At 41.1% G+C, this 11,152-nt stretch overlaps 1 protein-coding gene across 1 annotated transcript in view; it reads left to right on the top strand.

Moving 5' to 3' along the window:
• The first annotated feature begins 621 nt into the window (after window positions 1-621).
• Window positions 622-11,152, top strand: part of LOC105481895 (pre-mRNA processing factor 39) — a 34,425-nt gene continuing 23,894 nt past the window's right edge. The window contains exon 1 of the mRNA XM_011741684.3: window positions 622-765. The gene's annotated coding sequence lies outside the window, so the exon portion shown is untranslated. The remainder of the gene's footprint in view (window positions 766-11,152) is intronic.

Genomic DNA, 11,152 nt, shown 5'->3' with positions numbered 1-11,152 from the left:
GTTATAAATCTCCACTTGCCCATGCTGTATGGGGAGTTGAGCCCAATATCTCTTTCCCCACTGCGAGTCTCCGTTGCAGTCAGTGGTCCCCATACCTATTGCGATGGTCCTGAATAAAGTCCTCCTTTTTGTGCTTTAACAAGTGTCACTAAATACTTTTTTCTTTAACAATAGCCCGTTCTCCAAACCCCTAAGTCCACGATTGTTTAGTTTTCAGGAAACCTGAGTGAGCCCAAGGTCCATAGCATCGTGAGATTTGTGGGTTTAAGGCTGAATTTCTGTCCGTTTTTAGGTAAATGTTTTAGTGTGAAAGCTTGAACAATTGTTGGGAAAGCCTTAGATTTGACCCCCAAAATGACATTTTGCCGTTTTTGGAGGGGAGGGGTCACGGCGCTGTGTTTAAGATCAGGCGAGTGAAAGGCCCTAAACACCCTCCTTTCCTTTGGGAAGAAGTCTCTATGGAGGGAAAAGCAGGTAGGAACAGCGGTCCCCGCCCTCGCTGGCGGTGGGGCGGGGCTGCGTGGGCGGGGCTGGGGCCGCAGGGGAAGCCAGGATCCCTGGGAGGGCCAGGCCTGCGCGCTGCGAACCCACGTGACTTTTTCGCCTCCCGAGACACCGACGCATGCGCATCGTGCCCTGGACCAGGCGACCGTGGCGCGGCTGGCGGCTGCTGTGGTGGCTGTGGGGACGGAGGCGGTGAAGTGCCATCTTCGGCTAGGTCGTCACAGTCTTCGGCTCATGGCATCGAGTAGCATCCATTATAAGGTCTGCGGGGGCGGGTTCCTTGAAATTAGCTGGGGGCGGAGGGTGGTACTTGGGACTGAAAAGGGCCTGCCGGGTTTCAGGCCGCGCTGTGGCCGCGGCCTCCCTCTCCCGCCCTGTTTGAGGCCTGGCTCGGACTCAGCGGCCAGTTGTCCATTCCTTTCTCCTTCCCACCTGTTGGGTGGAGCGGTGCAAGGTATTTTTTTCTTAGACCAAACGTTTCACTTGAGGGCTGCATTAGGTAGGGTGGGGAAGTGTGGGCCTCCTTCGCCTGGATTTAGGAAGATATTTGCGGGTAATTCTAAAGCCCTTGCTTCCCCCGGAGCTGGAACACAGCTGGGATGGCTGGAAGTGGAAGGAGCACATTCGCAGCCGCCAGAGGATTGGGAAGATAATATACGTTCTATTACTAAGGCATGTGAGCGCCTTGTAGGGCACGTTCTGCCTTCTAACTACATAAGCAACACTTTTGCGACCCTAAGTCACAGCACCCAAAGCTTTTGGCAGGATACTTTAGAACAGAGAAAACAGACATCAGAGATCCTGGTAGGATTTTTTCAGGGAATCTGCTTAAGAATATTTAACTTTGGTAATCAGAGACCACCACTGGTGTTTTTCTCCAAAATCACATCTTTAAGTTAATTAATTCTTGAAGTTAATAAATAATACTGCTCAGTATATTAGTGATGATGCCATAATACCATGTAAATTTATGCCGATTCAAATATTATTTTTTTCGTTTGATATTCATATGGCCTTCTGTTTGAGGACTTCAGATTATTTAGCAACTGATTTAATCTGTTCAAAAATAAACTTTGCTACAGCTGGAAAGCGTGAGGTTTGAGAAATCAAATTTCGGACAGGGAAGTATGAAACTCGTGTTGGAACTTAAGTGTTTTAGGCTCTATGGGAGCTTGAATGGAGTGAAAAGAACAAGCGTTTACTGTCAGGTTTTCCTCCTCCCTCTAGATTTATAACCTCATTCTGGAGTTGCAAAAGTTGGAACTTTCCACTGTTCACTGTCTAGCAGGGGTAAAGTGATGGAAGGGAGTTCTGTTAAAGAAGACTAGTATTTAGATTGTGAACTCTGAAGTAGGAGTTGAGCATAGATGGCTAATAGGTGGTTATGAGTCACTATTTGTTTAAAGTCTCAGTATTTTTACTTGTGTATCTTGAATAAGAAGATGTTTAAAAGTCAAATGATAAAAATTGTATGTGCTGTTTTCGTGGTATGTTTTAACAAATCTTCATGGAAGATAGGACTTTAAAAAAATTTAAAAATAGCCAAAAGAGGAAGAAAGTAGTATAGTTCCAGCCAAATGGTACGTTTTCCAAAAAGCCGAAGATGGTGTAGACATTTATGTAAATGCATATACAAAATCTAGTTTCTAGAACACAGTGTTTAATATGTCGAGACCTTAAAAAGTCAGCCTATGACTACTTAGCCCCTGTAAACAGCTGCCAAGACCAGATAGTCTCTTTTCTTCTTACATCCCACATCTCCAGATTCCCTTATTTGTGGATGAGATTTGTGTAGCAAAGCTACTTGTTTTGCTCTACCCAAAACTCCTTTCAGTCTTTAGTGATGACTTCGGATTTTTATGTATTGCTCTGTTTATGAAAAAGAATAGTCAATGGTATAATTTTTAAGTACCTCTACAGGAATAAGAAGCATACAGAGAATAAAAAAAATAAGGTATTAGGTCAAAAGACGGCGTTTCACTCTTGTTGCCCAAGCTGGAGCACGATGGCGTGATCGGCTCACTGCCACCTCCGCCTCCTGGGTTCAGGTGATTCTCCTGCCTCAGGCTGCGATTACAGATGCGCGCCACCACGCCCGTTTAATTTTTTATAGTTTTAGTAGAAATGGGATTTCACCATGTTAGCCAGGCTCGTCTCGAACTCCTGACTTCAGGTGATCTGCCTGCCTCGGCCTCCCAAAGTGCTGGGATTACAGGCGTGAGCCACCATGCTCGGCCCAAATGTCCCATTTTTAATTAAGTGTTGGTAAATGAAGTCATCCTCCAAAAGACCTTTTAAATTTTAAGATTGCATAATTGTCACTGAAATATTTAATGTATGTCATAACTATACTAAAAGTGAAAGGTATGATAAATGTATTTTTTTATATATTGCATATTCTCTCTATATTATGTTTCATTTTATACTCGTGTCCTTTGTGCCTATCATATGATTATATAGTAAATTGTAAAAATAATAATAATAAATATATAATAATATAATAAAGTGAAAAGGAATCGACTGGTTTGGTGAGTTGAAAAAGGGAAGACTTTTATTAGTCTGGGGGAACAGCTTGTGTCAAGGCTCAGAAAGGAAGAATCTAAGGGGCTCTGGGAATGGCAATGAGGAGGAGTATTGTAAGATTAATATTTTTGGAAAGTTAAGTTGGGACTAGATCATTCAGAGATACTGTGCTGTTACACAGCAAGTATTATTTTAGGTTCTAGGGGGACAGCAGTGAACAAAACTGACAAGGCCTCATTGTCATTTAATTTTTTTTTCCTTTTACTCCTGTTGAGCTGTGATCAGGGAATTTAATATTCTAGTAATATTAGTTTGCAGTAGTGCAGCAGTGTTTCTCAATTTTTTTTTTTCCTGCAACCCACAATAAGATGTATATGGACATCACTAACTCAATAAACAGTTCACTTGTGTGTACTTCAACATTATGCCCTTAAGGTGTGCATGCACTCTGGCATATATATTTTTCTACATTTACAAAATGAGAAGCTGGTTTGAAGCAATCTGCAGTTCGAAAAACATTGATCCAGAGGGGAGAAAATAAATACTTAAATTATAACACTAGTAGTGTGAATGGAAAGAAGAAGATAGTTAATTTTTTTAAGGTATATTATCCCACTCTGTCTCCCAGGTTGAAGTGCATGGTCAGCTCACTGCAACCTCCACCTCCCAGGGCTCAGATGATCCTCCTGCCTCAGCTTCCCAAGTTGCTGGGACTACAGGCACGTGCCACCACATCCAGCTAGTTTTTAAATTTTTTTGTAGAGACGGCGTTTCCCTGTGTTGCCCAGACTGGTCTTGAACTCCTGGACTCAAGCAGTCCTCTCACCTCGACTTCCCAAAGTGCTGGGATTACAGGTGTGAGCCACTGCACACGTGGCCCAGAGTGTATTATTATTTTTGATTGACAGATCATAATTGTATACATTGTGGGGTAGGGGATCGTTCATTTTTATACCAAGGTATGTTTGATTATTTTGTGAATGAGGCTTACAGAGGTTAAGTAATTGGCTCAGAGTTCCCTAATGAGTAGCCAGAAGTCTGTTCTTTTGGCCTCTAAAGCCCAAGCACTTATCACTTCCCATTTGGTCATGAAAGCAATATACTGGGTTTTAGTATGGGTGACTGAAGACTAATGTTACTTGTTCATTGTTCAATGAATTGAGTGTATACTAGGCCTCCAGGTGTACTGTATCCGTGTGTATTGGTAGATCTGGTCCTTACTGTCAAGAAATGTGTAATCTCGTAGAGAACATACACATTGAACAAGTATCACAAACGTGTTATGTGCTATGGAGAAAAAGAATGCTGTCGGGGCATGATTGGGGGCAGCCTAACTTATTTGGGAGATACGAGAACACTTTTCAGGAAGTGGTGTTAAACTTTGCCCACTATGATTTTGGCATTTCTTAGACAATTTTGGATTAATTATGAAAACAACTACTCTCTGAGCAATTGTTTAAAAAAAAATTAAAAAGCAAACTATGCCCAGAGGATTAGGCTTTAGTTAGTTTGAAGGCACTGAGTCAGAGTGTGGTGTCGGGTAAAGGGATGAGGCATTCAGGTAGAAGAAACTTCATATACTAAGATTCCTAAGCTGAAAGGAGTGGAATTGGAAAAAACAGAAAGCAAAACTCAACAGAAATAGAATATCTGAGCTGTACGAGTTAATAGAGAAGAGGCAAGAGTTTTGGTGTTAGGATGAGGTTGAATCTTGGCTCTATTTCTTATGATTCGTATACATTTAGACAAGTTATTTAACCTTAATGCATTTTGGTTTTGTCATCCTTAAAAAGGAAAGTAGGATTTAACAAAATATTTGCTCAATAAATAGCATCTCTTATTATCATTAATAACTAGTAATTGAAGTTATAGCAGTGCAGATGACATGCTTTCATTGATTCTTCAGAAATAATGAGTGTCTGTGTGTGCCAGTCAACTCAATATACAGTAGTTGAATTACACATGTATGTGTATTACATTTAAAGTGTCATAAAACAATATGCTCTTACTTTTTTTTTTTTTTTTTTTGAGACGGAGTCTGGCTCTGTCACCCAGGCTGGAGTACAGTGGCGCGATCTCGGCTCACTGCAAGCTCCGCCTCCCGGGTTTACGCCATTCTCCTGCCTCAGCCTCCCGAGTAGCTGGGACTACAGGCGCCCGCCACCTCGCCCGGCTAGTTTTTCGTATTTTTTAGTAGAGACGGGGTTTCACCGTGTTAGCCAGGATGGTCTCGATTTCCTGATCTCGTGATCCGCCCGTCTCGGCCTCCCAAAGTGCTGGGATTACAGGCTTGAGCCACCGCGCCTGGCCAATATGCTCTTACTATGCAAAGCACGGTGCTAAATTTTTTTTCTATTCTATTTTCCGTCTGAAGAAAGGTTCAAGAAACTGGTCTGAAGCAGTCTACAGTTTGAAAATTACTGATACAGTGGAGAAATGATTACTTAGCCCCTTATTAGAGATACGATATGCAAATATTTTCTCCCATTCTCTAGGTTGCCTTTTCACTCCACTGATTGTGTCCTTTGATGCACAAAAGCTTTTAAATTTGGTGTAGCCCTATTTGTCTGTTTTTGCTTTTGTTTGCCTGTGCTTTTGGCATTATCCAAGAGTTCACTGCCATATCCAGTATCATTAAGCTTCTCCCTCCGTTTACTTCTAGGAGTTTTATAGTTTTAGGTTTGACATTTAGGTCTTTACTCCATTTGAAGTTAATTTTTACATGTGGTATAAGACGAGGGTCCGACTTCATTCTTCTGCACTTGGATATCCAGTTTTCAAGCACCATTTGAAGAGACGATCCCTTCCTCATTGAGCAGTCTTAGCACTTTGTTGAGAGCCATTTGACAAGGGAGTTTATTTATGGGTTCTCTATTCCACTGGTCTATTTGGCTGTTTTTATGTCAGTATCACACTTGATTTCTTTCTTTCTTTTTTTTGAGGCAGGGTCTGGCTCTGTCACCCAGGCTGGAGTGCAGTGGCACAATCACAACTCACTGCAGCCTTGACTCCCCAGGCTCAAGCAATCCTCCTATTTCAGCCTCCGGCTAATTTTTGGATTTTTTGTAGAGAATGGTTTTTGCCATGTTGCCTAGGCTGGTCTGGAACTCATGGGTGATCTGCCTGCTTGGCCTCCCAAAGTGCTGAGATTACAGACAGGAGCCACTACACCTGGTCCATTTTATTTATTTCTTTTGATAGCTATTCTGTACCCTTTCCCATTTTATGTTGCTAGTTGAAAGTTACTGGTTGTTTTTAAGAATAAACTGGTAATAACTGACATGTAAATAATATGTTGGAGCAACTCATTAAAAAATAACTTTAGTGTATTCTTTTGGCTCTGTGATTTATGAAGTAATCATCAAAATGATCTCTATAAGCATAAGGTTGATGTTCTTAAATCTTTCTACAACACTGTGATTGCAGGGTGTGGAGTAATTGACAGGCTGTGAAGATGCAGGGGTGTGGTAAATTTGCTGATTCCAGAAGAAACCCTTATGTCTCACTTAAGTATGAAATTAGGGTAGCTAGTTAATGACTCAGAAGGTATCAGCCTACAGTCTTTTTTGTATTTTGTTTTTAAACTGAGCTCCGAAATACAAAACCAAAAATTGGTGACTAATTTGCATTTGGAAAATTAATCTTCAAACGTATCTTTTTCTTTAAAGGAAGGGGGAAAAAGAGCAAAATAAATTTACAAGTTAGTTTGCCTTTTCCTAGGGTCTGAAGTGATTAAACTTGGAAAAGTTGATGACATTAATCATTCATTCAACTAGAAGGGAACGTATTTTTTTCTGATAGTCTAATACTTTGGATTCTCTTTTATTATGCATTGGCTAGATTTGCTTTTTGTGTAATTTCTTCTCAAATTCTTGTGTCCATAATATGGCTCCAAGCTACTTACTCTGCTTTTATCCTTCTACTTCTCAATACCAACCTCTTCATTCTGGTCATTCTGTCTCATCTTTTCAGTCATCATTTCTACCTTGTCTACTATCTAGGATTTCTACCTTGTCTACTGTCTAGGAGAGTTGTTTAATGGGTTGTTCCACATTCTAGAATATTTTGCCATTCTTTTTCTATTATTCCATGATTTTTCAAAGTTAATTATATTTCACGGAGGTTTTCATCTATAGATTGCTATCGTTTTCAAATGATTTTTTTTCTAATCTTTCACTTTGTTTCATTTGAGAGTTTATCTCCAAATGTGTGTGTGTGTGTGTGTGTGTGTGTGTGTGTATGTGTGTGTGTGTTGTGTGTTAGCTCTTTCTCTACCTGGTTGATAGACCTTAGTGAGTAAGGGCCTTATCTTACACTTATACGTCACTACAAGGAATGTAATATAGTGCTGGAAATCCATCAGGCATTGACATTTTTTTGAGACGGAGTTTCACTCTGGCCCAGGCTGGAGTACATGAGGTGATCTCAGCTCACTGCAAGCTCCGCCTCCCGGGTTCATGCCATTCTCCTGCCTCAGTCTTCTGAGTTGCTGGGACTACAGGCGCCCGCCACCACACCTGGCTAATTTTTCGTATTTTTAGTAGAGACAGGGTTTCACTGTGTTAGCCAGGATGGTCTCAATCTCCTGACCCTGTGATCCGCCCGCCTCAGCCTCCCAAAGTGCTGGGATTACAGGCGTGAGCCACTGTGACCAGCCAGGCATTGAAATTTTATTGTCCCCTTCCCCTATCCCCACATGTCCCATTTTTTCCTTTCATGTTTTTGTGTATTCCCTAGATTTACCTGATTATAGCTGATTCTTTCAATGACATTCAGACTCAGAAGGTCTTTTAACATTTAAAATTTATTATTTCTTAGGAAAAAAATAGTTTCATACTGTTTTGGTCTTTCTTTTTATTTTTTCCTTGTTTTTAATAGAATCTTGCTCTGTCTCCCTGGCTGGAGTACAGTGGTGTGATTGTAGCTCACTGCAGCCTTGAACTACTGGGTGATCAAGTGATTCTCCCACCCCAGTCTCCTCAGTAGCTAGGACTATAGGCACACACCACTGCACCAGCTAACTTTTACATTTTTTTGTAGTGATGGAATCTCACTCTGTTGCCCAGGCTGGTCTGGAACATCTGGCTTCAAGCGATCCACCCACCTTGGCTTCCCAGACTGTTGGGATTATAGGTGTGAGCCACCTTGCCTGGCCATGCTACATTTTGAAATGATGGAAATGTTTTAAGATCTGGGTTTTGTATCTGTGTGACAATTTTAAAGGGTCACACATAGACACACGCCCCCAAATGTAAAACTAATATGACGAACTCATAATAATATTTTACAATGTATTTTGCAAAGATCTGACTTTCTTAGTTTATGAAGAACGTATACAAACCAATAAGAAAAAAATTAGTAATGAACAGAAAATGTGGACAAAAGATGTGAAAAGGCATTTATGAAAAAAAGAAATAAAAATTTTACTTCACTCCTAGTTAAGGAAATGAAAATCAAAGTGAGGTGCTACTTTGTTAAAAAAAATTAGATGAGCAAATGATACCTATTGTTGACGGGGATATAAAGCAGTGGACAGTCTCCCGCACTGTTGATGACTTAATTGGTTAGGAATTCATTTTGTCTCAGAGTAATAGAAAATTTGTGTATTGATAGTAGTTTAAACAAATAGGAATTTATTTCCTCACACAATAGAAAGGTGGCATTTTGTTAGCAGCTTGATGATGTCACGGCTGGTATTTCTTAATATTCATAATCCCTTATAGACTACTTCATAGACATGAATTGTTTCAGATATGGTCAAATCCAAGGTAAGAATAAATTGGTAGAAGAAAGAACCATACTAGTTGTGATTGTCCCTTTTTATCAAAAAAGCAGAAGCTTTCTCAGATCTCTGCAGCAGATGCTCTTTTCAGTTTTATGATCACTTACATGAGATTAAGTATATTGCTGCTTTGAATGAAATCGGTCTTTTATTAGTAAGGAAATTACTAAAATAGTGAGAAGGGATATTCAGTAGGCAACTAAAAGTGTCTGCCAGATGACTAGTGCAACTTTTCCAGAGAGAAATTGTCAGCATCGGCCGTGTACAGTGACTGACGCCTGTAATCCCAGCGCTTTGGGAGGCGGAGGCAGGTGGATCATGAGGTCAGGAGATCAAGACCATCCTGGCCAACATGGTGAAACCTTGTCTCTACTAAAAATACAAAAATTAGCTGGGCATGGTGGTGCGCGCCTGTAGTCACAGCTACTTGGGAGGCTGTGGCAGGAGAATTGCTTGAATTCGGGAGGCGGGGGCTGCAGTGAGCTGAGATCACGCCACTGCACTCCAGCCTGGGTGACAGCGAGACTCTGTCTCAAAACAAAACAAACAAAAAAATCATCAGCTCTTTCCAAATTTAATATTATTTTTCGATCCAAAAGTTACACTCTTCAGAGTTTACCCACAAATAAGTTTCTATTTTTCTGAATCATTTAGAGAACTTGGTAGAACTATAACTTTCTTGGCCCTTCCCTAGACCTCAGAATCATTGTAGTCGGTAAGCAATCTATATTAGTTTTAAACAGCTTACTGGTTGACTTGTGTGGAGCCAGATTTGCAAATTGCTGCGTAGACGACTTGTGTGGAGCCAGATTTGCAAATTTCTGTGTAGACGGTAGTGAAACCCAGATTTTTAAAGTATGGTAGTCATAAAGTTGTAAAAAAAAAAAAAAAAGTATCCAGTCATTATATAGCTGACTTTTAAAAAAAATAACAAAAAACTTCTCCCCCCATTCAGTTAAGTAATTGCAGATGAGCAAAAAGAATAAAGGGCACATCTCTCTTTTGTATGGAGAACAACTGTTAACACCAGCTGTCAGTTTTATTGTATTTTATTTTATTTGGTGTAAATCCTTACAAATCTGTGAGTGCATGTGTGTATGTATATATATGTATTTTAAAAATATATAATGGATGTTTTTCTGTATCAATACGGATATACATATTTCCCTTTTAATTCTTGTTGTTCCATTATGTGAGTGTATGATTTATGTTTTTGTTTTTTTTTTTTTTTGAGATGGAATCTCACTGTATCGCCCAGGCTGGAGTGCAGCGGCATGATCTTGGCTCACTGCAATCTCCGCCTCCCGGGTTCAAGCAATACTCCTGCCTCAGCCTCCCGAGTACCTGAAACTACAGGCGCGTGCCACCACACCCTGATAATTTTTTGTATTTTTAGTAGAGATGGGGTTTCACCATGTTGGACAGGCTAGTCTCGAACTCCTGACCTCAGGTGGTCCTCCCGCCTCGGCCTCCCAAAGTGCTGGGATTATGGTCATGAGCCATTGTGCCTGGCCGAGTATACCATTTATTAAAGCAGTCTTTTTCTTTTATTCTTCTTTTTTTTTTTGAGATGGAGTTTTGCTCTTGTTGCCCAGGCTGGAGTGCAATGGCGTGATCTCGGCTCACTGTACCCTCCTCCTCCCAGGTTCAAGAGATTCTCCTGCCTCAGCCTCCTGAGTAGCTGGGATTACAGGCATGCACCACCATGCCCAGCTAATTTTGTACTTTTAGTAGAGACGGGGGTTTCTCCATGTTGGTCAGGCTGGTCTCGAACTCCTGACCTCAGGTGATCCGCCCTCCTCAGCCTCCCAAAGTGCTGGGATTACAGGTGTGAGCCTCCATGCCGGGCCAAAGCAATCTTTTTCTTATTATTTTTTTTTTTTTTGAGACGGAGTCTCGCTCTTTCGCCCAGGCTGGAGTGCAGTGGCTGGATCTCAGCTCACTGCAAGCTCTGCCTCCCAGGTTCACGCCATTCTCCTGCCTCAGCCTCCCGAGTAGCTGGGACTACAGGCGCCCGCCACCTCGCCCGGCTAGTTTTTTGTATTTTTTAGTAGAGACGGGGTTTCACCGTGCTAGCCAGGATGGTCTCGATCTCCTGACCTCGTGATCCACCTGTCTCGGCCTCCCAAAGTGCTGGGATTACAGGCTTGAGCCACCGCGCCTGGCCTTTCTTTTTCTTAATATACCCTCCATTTTTGCTATACGACAGTGCTGGTAATGAATGCCCTTAAACAAATATGTTTTTTCTGATTATTTCTATAGTATAAAATATGTACAATTGCTATTTGGTACACTCATTTTGATTTATGTCTTTATTAGTAAAGATATAATTCTTTTATATGT

The sequence above is a fragment of the Macaca nemestrina genome, chromosome 7 (genome assembly GCF_043159975.1).
Source record: "Macaca nemestrina isolate mMacNem1 chromosome 7, mMacNem.hap1, whole genome shotgun sequence".
In the NCBI taxonomy this organism is placed as follows: Eukaryota; Metazoa; Chordata; class Mammalia; order Primates; family Cercopithecidae; genus Macaca; species Macaca nemestrina.
The sequence above is the reverse complement of the archived record's forward strand: the minus strand, read 5'-3'. Positions and strand labels throughout refer to the sequence as shown.